Source organism: Lithobates pipiens, unplaced genomic scaffold (assembly GCF_037356315.1).
Source record: "Lithobates pipiens isolate NorthernLeopardFrog02 unplaced genomic scaffold, aLitPip1_a1.2 Scaffold_16, whole genome shotgun sequence".
Lineage (NCBI taxonomy): Eukaryota > Metazoa > Chordata > Amphibia > Anura > Ranidae > Lithobates > Lithobates pipiens.
This window is the reverse complement of record NW_027507748.1, coordinates 175634646-175646905: the sequence shown is the minus strand read 5'-3', so window position 1 is coordinate 175646905 and position 12260 is coordinate 175634646. Positions and strand designations below refer to the sequence as shown.

Sequence of the window (12260 nt, the reverse complement as noted above, 5' to 3'; positions counted from 1 at the left end):
TCTCCATTACAAGTGGCGCTCTTCCGCAGTGCCACTGTTTTCGGAGAGAGGAAGTTAAGAGGAACAGGGTTCCTCTATGGTTTGCTGGGTCACTGGGGAAGCTTTCCTATCTGATGCTGCCACTCCATGTGACTCAAGCAGCCATCTTGGATCAGGCAGAGCCTATTTAGGGCTCTGAGTACAAGGCTTGGCACACATTTTGTGAGTTGGCAGAGTAGTGACAAGTACCCTGTCTGTTGGGGACAGTTCTAGTGGTAGGGAAAGTGTCAGGGCTGGGCTCAGCCCTTCCTTCTCTGAGCTGGCCGCTCAGCTGTCGGCTAATTGCCAGCTCCTATCTCTCCACCGTGACTCACCTGTTGATGATATCATGCTCGTCCGTCCTGCCTACTTAAGCTATCCAGTCCAGATGATCTCTGCCTTCGCCTTGGTCACATCTCTAGAGACGCTCTCCTGTGTTCCTGTTAAAGACTTGCTTGGCTGACATTCCTTCTGGCTCCAGATCCTGCTTGCTGTTCCACTACGCTGTTCTTTGGCTCCTGATGTTTTGGCTTGTCTGACTATTCATTCCGGTTCCTGTACTCTGCTTATGTTTTGACTACGTTTACTCTGTTTACCTTTTTTTTATTATTATTAAACAAGTGTGATTTAGCTGTATTTCTGTCTCAGTCTGATTCATGGTCTCTGACCGAAAGGTTCCTGATGAGGAGGGAAAGCGCAGGGTTGCTGCTCTTCTGGGCATCTTCCCGATTAGGCATGAGACAGCCAGACTGCATTCTGCCCCTCTCTAGAGATACTGTCAGTTCAGCTGGAACCCGCTCTGTTCACATTCTGGAAACCCAACTGGGCAGTCTTTTTCATCAGGTTTGTTGTGAACTGCTGCTGCATTACTTCAATACAAGTTTTATATTGCACCCGACTGTGTGAATTATTGCCGCTGCACCTCTCATCCACATGTGTGTGTGTTTTTGTGTGAGTTCACTTTGTCAAAAGATTTAATATAAAAAAAATGGCAACATGTATGTAAACATTGCTTAGAGGAATTCCAAAGTGGCTTCATAACTTAAAGGAGAAGTATAGCCAAAGCTTGTTTTGCTATACTGCTCTTCAGGATGCCAAGAGTGTAGTTCGTTCTGCACTACTGTGACCCGTTTTCAGCCAACATAGGGCTTTACATCACAGAGCCGGTCCAGGCTCTGAAAATATCCTGACTATATGGTCAGGATTTGCCCAGAATCATGGACCAGCAGCTAGCTCAGCCTCTCAGCGAGCTGCTAAGAGCCTGAGCTAGCCACTCCTGCCCTCTTCTCTTCCTAGCACTCTAGTGTCAGCACTCCCAGCTGTCTGTTCACGGAAAATTGTGAACTGAGCGATCAGCGGTCTTTGATCGCTCAGTTCTTAGACTCAGCGAACTGCTGCATCCTCCTAGGTGAGTGTAATTTTCTTCTTTTTTTGTTATCTCAGACTTCTTGTTCAATTCTTACCAGAGGTACTGTAATGTCGCGTACACACGATCGAATTGGCCGGACCACAGTACGCCGGACAATTCGATCGTGTGTGGGCTCCAGCGGACTTTTTCATCGTAAAGTCCGGCGGACTTAGAAAGTAGTTTTGACTCAAAATTTGTCCACCGGACTTGGCTTTCAGCGGACAATCCGTTCGTCAGTGTGCTAGTCCAGCGGACTAAGAATGACGCATGCTCTGAATCAAGTACGAGAAGGAAGCTATTGGCTACTGGCTATTGAACTTCCTTTTTCTAGTCCTGTCGTACGTGCTGTACGTCATCGCGTTAGAAATCGCCAGACTTTTGGAGTGTCCGTGTGTGGCCAAGTCCGTTCGTTATAAAGTCCGGCGGATTGTTTGCTGGCCTAATTCCGCCGGACAATTCGATCGTGTGTACGCGGCATTAGAGCTACTGCCTTTGATGGCTCGTTGACTTCATTATGCCAAGGCATATACCTTTTATCCCTCGCAAGTACATATCAGGTAGAAATACCCGTTGATCTGCCTGAAGTGCATTTAGCTTGTAAGTTCTGTTGTGGCATTTTTGTGGTGCGAGTAGCATCAGTCCAGTCCATGCGTTTTGCAAAACCACTTCACTCTCAGATCTCTATAGCAGATAGGCTAATAGTTCTGTAGTCCAAGATAAGACCTAGGAGAGCTCTTTGAGACAACACAGGAGGTGGGCAGAGATCACAGGTCAGCTTTGAAGTTTTGACAATATCAACTGTTTTTTTACATTTTTTTTGCACTTATCAAACAAATATAACAAAATTCTTCCAATTATGTAATAAACAGACCAAAGGTAGCAAATATGAGAAGTTCATTGACGAGGCTTAGAGAGCAGAACAGAAACAGGGATGTGAAAAGAAAGTGAAATAAAGCTTTGTTGTGTATGACATAGTGGGAGCAATGGTGAAATAACTATGGTTGGATAGTCACGTCTTGAATCTATAGACGTTTTATCCAGTAAGCATTGGGTTTATTTATTAAGCAAAGACATAGCATTTCCCTTGTCATACCACAAAAATGTGGGTTTATTTTTAAAGCACATTGTTGTGTTTTATAAATGTTCTTAGCTATTTTTGTGAATAAGGAAAAGAAAGTTAGGAGATGGAGAGCCCTTGAAAGGTCATGTGACAGGCCTATCATCCTATCACAGAGTGTTCAATGCATTGATATGCAACTTATTAGCTATGCAGAAAATGTAGGCTTAGGGCTGTCTTTAGTATAGATTGGACCCTGGGCAAAAAATGTCTTAGGGCCCCTCCGCCCCATGCAATTTCCCTCTCCACCTACTCTGAGACATACAATAAATATCAGCTAGACTTAAAATCAGTTTTCTGTATCAGATCAGGCAGCAATTGAGATTGGTTGCCAGCAGTTACAGCATATCATTACTGCTTACTGACTAGTTGCTAGAGGTTACAGCATCACCTCCTCACAGCAGGGGAGCATGATATACATAGGAATGCTGCCTTTATTTGCATACCAATGCCGCCAGCCGCAGCTATTTACTTAGTATTGTTGCTGCTATTTACATACGAATGCTGGTTATTTACATGTAAACAAATCTGCAGGTGAGTCATCTACACACAACAATAGGGCAGAGCTGGGCAGCATTAGTACCAGCACTGCACACTAAGATATCGGGACACAGCACAGGAATAAAACTTCAGGGGACAAGGGAATTTAAACCTGGATAGTTGGCAAGTATGAGGCAGCTGTTTTGGGCCCCACAACAATGACAGGGCCCAGGGCAGCTGCCCCTTTTGCCCTGCCTTAAAGATGGCCCGGTGTAGGCTCCACGTAAAGTAAGCATTGTTGTGTCCAGTGGACTGTAGATAGCAATAACAGGTCCCTGTATTAAGAAAGGCCCTTCTGTGTAGCCATACAGAATCTAGTGAGGAGCAAACGTCTAAAAGTGCAACACCAGGACAGTTTAATACAAAGTTAGCAATACCTAACTGAATGAAATGGTAGTTTTTGTTTTTTTATCTGACTACGGTGTATATTTAATATCATTATTGATTCGGGCCCTTCTCTCTGTTGCATTGAATCCCTAAAGTTTCTCTAAAATCACATCTACATGGGCTAAATAGCAGGTAAATGTTATAAGAAATTTCAAAATACAGTAACACACAGCAGACAACCCGGGTCTGTCTTTTTCTGGTCTATCAGCGGTAAGCCGATATCTGATTAATGGCTTAATCAGTGTGTGTTGCCATATTAAAGTGATATTAAACCCAAAAGCAAACATATTGCAGCTTACCAATTCTAGATAGGCTATCTTTTTTAGGCTTTCTTCGACTACTTTCATCTGGTAATCAAGCTAGTAAGAGAAGTCACCCTCTCACTAGACTGACAATGCTGCCGTCTGCTGTGCCTCCTGTGCTCATTCATCTAGATTTGTGTCTCACTAATACAGGAGGTGTGTTACTGGCCAGATGACAAGGCGAAAACAGATGGAAAAAAGCCAAGGAAAAGAAAAATAATGCAGCCACCACATCTAAAGATTGGTAAGCTGCAATATAGTACATTGTTTGTTTTGGGTTTCTTAACACTTTATATATGCCCAATCATTTTTAGAAACAATGTTTACTGTGAACAAATCAGCTTCACTGCAAGTCCTGGTTTAAAGCCCAACTCTGAGAAAAAAATAAGTTTTTCTTTGCAGTAAGGCTGTGCTTCCACTGCAAAGGCTAAAGTATCATTATACCAACATCATTAAAAATTGTCAATAAATGCTGTATTATGTGCTGTTCATACTCAGGCATTATGAGATTTGTTTTCTGTATTTTGCAAAGCAACTGGTTGATCCTGCTGTTCTCTGTCTCGCCCTGCTGTCCATGTCCCCACTGCAGTTGGGGATTTTACAGAGCAGTGTTAGCAGCTAGTGCACATGCTCAGTTTTCAGTGTAATCTAACCTGAGCATTTCCTCTTTGACCACATCTGAGCAGCCCATGTGACTATAGTGTCCCACATGTGGGCATATACACTCTGGCCCACTCCCTCTCTCCTCCTCCATGCCCACTAACCAGCTAAACACAATGGGGTGGGATAATACATCTTGATTGATGGTGGCTTTAACTCCATTTTATTCTAAGGCAGTGTCTCCAAAGTACACCTGGGGGGCTGAATGCACTTTGCTTGCTTTTATCCATCCTTTCAACCACTTTGACCATAAATTGGGCATGTGTCCTACCATTGACAACAGCAATTAGGCATATGCCTTCCCAGTGACACCAATGAAGGTCATAATTCCTCCCAATGAGAACAGCAATGGGGCACAATTCCTCCATTTGGCACCAACTGTGGGGCACAATTCCTCCCAATGAGAACAACAATAGGGCAAAATTCCTCCATATGACACAAACAATGGGACACAATTCCTCCCAATGACACCAACAGTGGGGCACAATTCCTCAAACTGACACCAACAATTGGACATATGTCTTCCCACTGACACCAATGTGGGGCAACATTCCTCATAATGACACCAAGGGGCACTGTTCCTAACACTGACACAAAAAATTGGACATTGCTTACTCCTACTGACACTGGGATTTTATTCTCCCACTGGCCTTAGTTCGGCCCTCCCATAGTCTGAAGGCCAGTATATTGCCTTTTGTTTAGAAAGTTTTGAGACACAGGCTGGAGGGGCGTGACACGGCCTGTGTCTGGCACAAATCCGCCAACACCATGTTATTGCCAAAATATAATTAAGATTTGATTTCAAATATATATTTGTATGGACATTTAAAACACATGACCAGGAGTAGAGGACTAGAAGCTCCTCCTACCACTGTTTTTCTACAGACAGGCTGGGAAAGAGCTTGGTCATGTGACAGCTGTATATTGTTTGGGAAATAAGGTACTTACATTTTTTTTGTTTAAAGGCATTACAGCACCATCATCCATATACAGAAAGAGAAGGGATGATGTGCATTAAAAAGTGTGTGTTTAGTATCACTTTAAGAGCTTGTTTTGTCCAGGGAAGAGAAGAAAGCCTTATACTCACCTGATCCTCCACCAGCAAACGTCATTCCCGCACAATCCAGGGGTAGACTGTTCATGAAGCCCTCACATCCATAGCAAGGCTATTTACCTTGAAGACATCAGGATTCAATACCTCTAGAGTGTGGAGGTGCAGAAGCTGCAGGGGCTAGTCTTGTGCAGGGAGGATAGGAGGATCAGGTAAGTACTGGTGCATCTCATAAAATTAGAATATGATCAAAAAGTTTCTTCCAGTAATTCAATTCAAAAGGTGAAATGCATATATCATATAGATGATATAAATTTGGACTTAATAAAACACAGTGGACCAACACCAGCAGATGTCAAGGTCCCAGAGTCTGGAGGATGAGTGGAGAGGTACAGAATTCAAGTTGCGTGAGGACCAGTGTGAAGTTTCCACAGTCAGTGATGATTTGGGGAACCGTGTCATCCGCTGGTGTTGGTCCACTGTGTTTTATCAAGTCAGCGCAGCCCTCTAGCAGGAAATTCTAGAGCACTTCATGATTCCCTCTGCTGACCAGCTTCATGGAGATGCTGATTTCATTTTCCAGCAGGACTTGGCACCTGCCCACACTGCCAAATGTACCAATACCTGGTTTACTGATCATGGTATCACTGTGTTTGATTGACCAGCAAACTTGCCTGATCTAACCCCCATAGAGAATCTGTGGGGTATTGTCAAGAGGAAGATGAGAGACACCAGATCCAACAATGCAGACAAGCTGAAGGCCCCTATCAAAGCAACCTGGGCATCCATGACACCTCAGCAGTGCCACAGGTTGATTGTGTCCATGCGATGCCGCGTTCTTACAGTAATTCATGCAAAAGGAGCCCCAACCAAGTATCGAGTGCATACTATACTGTACATGGACATACAGTGGTACTTTTCAGTAAGCCAACATTTCTGTATTAAAAGTTATGTAATATTCAAAATTTCTGAGATACAGAATTTTGGGTTTGTCACTAGATGTAAGCCGTAATCATCAACATTAAAAGAAAGAAATGCTTGAAATACATCACTCTGTGTGTAATGAATCTATAAAAAATAAATGAGTTTCACTTGATGAATTGAATTTCTTTCCTTGTCAAATTTGTTTATTGAATTTTAACAAATAGTATATATGAGTACATATGGTGGCAGCAAAATAAAAGATCACATACAGTATATGGTAATAATATTGAGCTGTTGTTCCAACATAAACTAAAAGTAGTTTAACTAAAATAATTTTAGCAAAGATTTAACTATTCAAAAGATTGCATCATACATTGTATAAGAGAGGATAAAACCAATTTAGACCAGGTTAATATAAGATGACCTCAGATTAAAAAAAAAGGTCTTAATTATTATCAAGCGTATAGTTTTTAAAGAAAAAGAAAAAAAAAGAAATAATTTATTATAGAACCTAAAATCTTATACTAAATGTTGGAACTAACTGGTATAATGATAACCAAGGAAATAACATTTCTGCTACCAGAACGATATAAAGAGTAAATTGAAAGAGGAGAGAGAGATTAGGGGGATAAAGTAGAAAAGAGAATGAAGATAAAAGAAAAAGTAATCTTAGATAGGAGGAAAAATAAATAGGGAAGAAAAAAAATGAGAGGTAGTAGGGGTTCCCGGGGTAGTACATGGTAATAAACACATACCATGAATGCAGAGAATGGAAGTATAAATCGCGATTACGAAGGTCTTAGTAGGGAAGCATCAAAATTGGAAGGCAAAAAGTCAGTCACCAAGGGATTCCATATATTCTCAAAGTTGGATATTTTATATGAATTGAATTTCTTTAATACATTCACTTTTTGATGATATTCTAATTTTATAAAATGCACCTGTATTTCTACTTTCATCTCTCCCCTAGACAAAAATGAAAAATGAACCATTGCAGCGTGGGCGCATGGAGTTCAGTGTTCTTTTATGCAGATTGTGGCAAAGAATAAGATCAAAACAACTTTTCATTAAATTTCTGCCTATCATGGCCAGAATAGTTAAAGCAATTTTAAACCCAAGAACAAAAATGTAATATTATGCAGCTTACTAATCCTTAAATGTGGTGGCTGCATTCGTTTTTTTTTTTTTTTTTTTTTTTTTTACTTTTTCCATTTATTTTCACCTAAGAATCTGGACAGTACCACATTTCTTGTCTTAGGGTGTCTCCCTCTGGATGGAGGAGAAATGGAGACATCTTTGGACAACAGCCTTTGGTAAAGTTATGCAGCGTACACACGATCAAACAATCCGGTGGAAAAGTCTGGCGGACTTGAGTCCCCCCGTGTGTGGGCTCCGGCGGACTTTTTTTACCCAAAAGTCCGGCGGACTAAGAGAGTAGTTTTGCACCAAAATATGTCTGCCGGACTCTGAGTCCGGCGGAAAATCCGGCCGTGTGTGTGCTAGTCCGCCGTACTTTTGAAATGAACGGACTTTTCCCGCACGGAGAAAAGTTCGTTCATTTTGAGCACGGCTCCAGGTAGCCGGGACCAGCGAAGGAAGCGTCGCTGGCCCCGTCACCTGGTATGGACTTAAAAGGGAAGCCCTACGATTATACCAGGTGACGGGGCCAGCGACGCTTCCTTCGCTGGTCATGGCTACCTGGAGACACGCTCAAAATGAACAGACTTTTCTCCGTGTGTGTGGGCAAGTCCGTTCATTTCAAAAGTACGGCGGATAATCCGGCGGACTATGTCCGCCAGACCTAGTTCGCCGGAAAAGTCACGTGTGTGGGCAGGTCCGCTCGTTCGGACAGTCCGGCGGACTTTATGGCAGTTTGTCCGCCAGACTAAGTTCGCCGGATAGTCTGATCGTGTGTACGCAGCATTAGATGCACAGATTTTGATGGACTTGACTAACAAACTCCAGCTAATACAGTTGCAGCAACAGTTTTTTTTCATTTGGAGTAAAGGTTTTACATAAATGAATAAAAGCTGACTAAATAAATCAAAGCAAACTCCCTGCAATCAAGACAGGCATACCATTAAGGCTGTTGCAAGGTTTGGACCTGCGGCTGTATAAGCTGGCACTTGACCAGGAGCGTGTTATAAAATATAGCTTTATTTATTATCAAACAGGGTAAAACTCCATGAGTATAGTACCTCTAACATTTCAACATGAAGCTGTCTTATTCATAGCTAGCTATAAAAACACCATATGACCATTATTAATTTCAGCTCTGGAAGGTTTTACCCCCTTCATGACCAGGTCTTTTTTTGCTATTTAGCACTGCGCTACCTAACTGATATTGTGTGGTCATGCAACACTGTACCTAAACAAATTTATAGAATTTTTTACACAAGTAGGGCTTTCTTTTGGTGGTATTTGATCACCACTAGCTTTTTTTATTTTTTTATTATATAAACAAAAAAAGACCAAAAAAAAAAAAAATATTTTTTACTTTTTGATATAAAACATATCCAATTAAAAAAATGTTAAAAATAATTATTCATAAATTTTTGCCAAAATTCCAATAAGTTTATTTACTAGGGGCAAATAGACTGTTCACTTTTCAAAGTTCAGTTGCACTCTGCAAGAGCAGTTGCTCCAGAGCTTAGTAGTAAGCAGAGGCTCTGCTGACTTCCATCATCCAATCATGTGCAAGCAAAAATGTTTTTCTTTTCCTTGCATGTGATTGGGTATTCTTTGCAAAGTGAAGCTTTACCTCATTTACTAAGCTCTGGAGCAATTGCTCTTGCAGGGTACAACTGCACTTTGCAAATGCACAGTCTATTTGCCTTTAGTTAATCAACCCCATAGTGTCTACAAACTATGGTATAAATATTGGATTTTCTTTTTATACTACTAATGGCAGCGATCAGCAACTTTTAACCTCCCCGGCGGTATAATTATTTCAGATTTTAGGTGCTGAATGCGGTACAATTATTTTGCATGGAAATTTGGCATTTTATATTGTAGGCCTGTAATTCTCAGGCCGCGTACACACGGGCGGACTGTTCGCCCAACTTTGTCCGCTGAACAGTGTTTCAGCGGACAGTCCGCTCGTGTGTGGGCTTCAGCGGACAGTTTCAGCGGACAGTCTGACGAACAAAGTTTTTCGGAATTTCCGTAAAACTGTCCGCTGAAACTTGGTTTGAGCGGACAGTCCGCTCGTGTGTAGGCTTGTTCGTCAAACTAAGTTCCGTGCATGCTCAGAAAGGATTTACACGCTGAAGGTTGCATTGCAGTGTATAGGACGTCGTTTTTCTAGTCCCGTCGTACGTGCCGTTCACGTCATCGCGCACGGTTTCAGCGGACTGTTCGTTCATCGTGTGTGGTCAAGTCCGCTCATGCTAATTTTGAGCGGACTGTTTGTCAAACTGTTTGACGAACAAGGTTGGGCGAACAGTCCGCGCGTGTGTACGCGGCCTTAGAAATAACTCACTTAAATCCGTCCAAACACTAGTCTAATAGACATCCCGGGTATGAGAACATTTAAAATATGAAATCATAAATTATAATATGATAAATAACTATAAATATTTATAACAAATAATAATATAATAATAATAATAAAAATTATTCAATAATGTAATCAAATCAAAAACACAGAAATTTGCTGAGTTGCAGAATTGTCACTGTCATTACTTTTAGTGTTTGGTGATGAATTTCCCCACAAATTACTATCGCTCAATTCTGCAAGTAATTCTAATTTATTATCGCTGTTTTCTAGCTGGTCTAAAACCACTTTTGATGTAAACTGACATTTTTTGGTTGCTATGGACAATCTCCAGTTTCCAGGCATAAAGAACAGTATTTATAATATAAAACTGCATGCAGGACACTGGAGAAACCACTAGGGACAAAGGGGACATGTAATTATTTGATACAGTAATGTAATCTGTACGATTACATTATACTGTATCTATACCGTGTTAATTTGGTGCCAAACTCCGCCCCGTGCGTCGCAACACTCGCAGGGAACGGAGCTCGGCACTGTGACAGATCGAACGAGACACATCGGCTTGCAAATCACAGCGGGGAGACATCGCAGGATCCAGGGGAAAAGGAAAGTAAACCTCTACATGGATCCTGCCATGCGATCCTGCATCTGGCTAGGGGTTACCGCTTTTGGTACTGAAATCTCACCCCGATCCAGCCTCGGGAATACCGCCAGGGAGGTTAATAAGGCTGTGATAGTACGACGGGCAGTCTGACATTAACTGACACTGGGGGGAACTGACATTACCAGTGACATTAATACAGTGATCAGTGATAATACTATACATTGTGACTGTACCAATGACGCTCGTTAGAGCAACCAAGGGGTGAAATATGTGCCTCATAATATGTAATGTGTGTAATGTGTGCTACTTTTTAGTAAATATCTCTTTGTTACTTATCCCTGCTTTGCAAAGATAAGAAACAGAGAGATTGTTCCCTCTGTATGTCTGTGTGTTGATTGTGAACACAGGGCTCTGGGCTGGGATTGGACACAGCTGAAATGCAGGTCCTGGCCATTATTCACTGGCACAGGATCTGCTGACAGACTCCTGTAGTGTACAATCACAGTGGGTGTCGGCGCGGGGGGGGGGGGGGCATTGACCACTGTAAGCACCCCAGTCAGTGCTTAATGGTTTGTGCCAAACTTCTAACTTCAACTTTTCCTGGACAGCTTGCTCTGTTAAAAAGTAACAGACTTACTGTCAGGATCAACAGGTGAAAACAAAGGAAAAAAATGTTTAAAAAAATAAATAAAACAAATGTAGCCCCCAAATCAAAGAATCGTTAACCTAAAATATAATAAAGTTTTGCTTTTGGGTTTAATACCACTTTAAAGTAGCTTTTGCAATGTCTCCAAGTAGACACTGTTGAGGTAAAAAGATGTACATCTATTGCATTGTACTCATTTTTAAGATAATATAGTGAGTTATTCAACAATTACGGTATCTATCCAAATCATTATAGTTATAGGAAGACTGCAATGACAGTTATCTTAAGCAACATCCTGATATGATTTCACAATTCCTGTCTAAGTACTGGTTTCCTTTATGTGTGAAACATTTTGGGTGGGGGACAACAAAAACCGTTTGGTCACTTGTAACCAGCTTTGTAGCTATTTTTGGTAGTGGAAAAAAAATACCAACGTATAAAACATCTTAAGAATAAAATATAATATTTTTAGAATAATATAACATGTGCTGTTTACATCAGCTTTACTCTTTGCACTGCCTTACTGCACACACCCAAGCATTTATATATATATATATATATATATATATATATATATATACTCCTTGTTCAACCCTTGCATTAAACTAGCACTCATGGTCAGTCATTTTACTGGATTGCAAAGTAGTACTGGGAGCACTGGGTTCTCAACCGGGCCTGATTTATCCATAGCTAACATAGGCTTAGGCAGGGGCGGACTGACCATTTGGCCACTCGGGCACTGCCCGAGGGCCCCGGGCCACTAGGGGCTCCAACAGGGTTGCCAGCCTCAGTAAAACCAGGGACAGTATGTAAAAATCAGTGTTTTATTTTTTATTTTTATTTTTTTACATCTGTCTCTGAAATGTCCCTTACCGACATCCTTTTGTTCTAAAAATCCTGAGATTATAGCTGCCCGACCTCTCCAGTACCTTCTCAGCCAATAGAAACATGTCTGTGTATACTGTGTGTACATGTATGTGTATGCTGTGTGATTGTATACTGTGTGTGTGTGTGTGTGTATACTGAGTGATTATGTACTGCGTGTGTGTGTGTATACTGTGTGATTGTATACTGTGTGTGTGTATACTGTGTGATTGTATACTG

The 12260-nt window shown here is 41.4% G+C and overlaps 1 protein-coding gene across 3 annotated transcripts in view; it reads left to right on the top strand.

The window, feature by feature from the left end:
• The window catches only part of P2RY8 (P2Y receptor family member 8), a 106254-nt gene that overhangs the window by 52805 nt on the left and 41189 nt on the right, over positions 1-12260 (top strand). Inside the window, exon 3 of one of the 3 annotated variants that reach the window (XM_077480787.1) lies at positions 3926-4016. The exons of the other annotated variants lie outside the window; for them this stretch is intronic. The gene's annotated coding sequence lies outside the window, so the exon portion shown is untranslated. The remainder of the gene's footprint in view (positions 1-3925; positions 4017-12260) is intronic. 3 annotated transcript variants of the gene reach the window in all.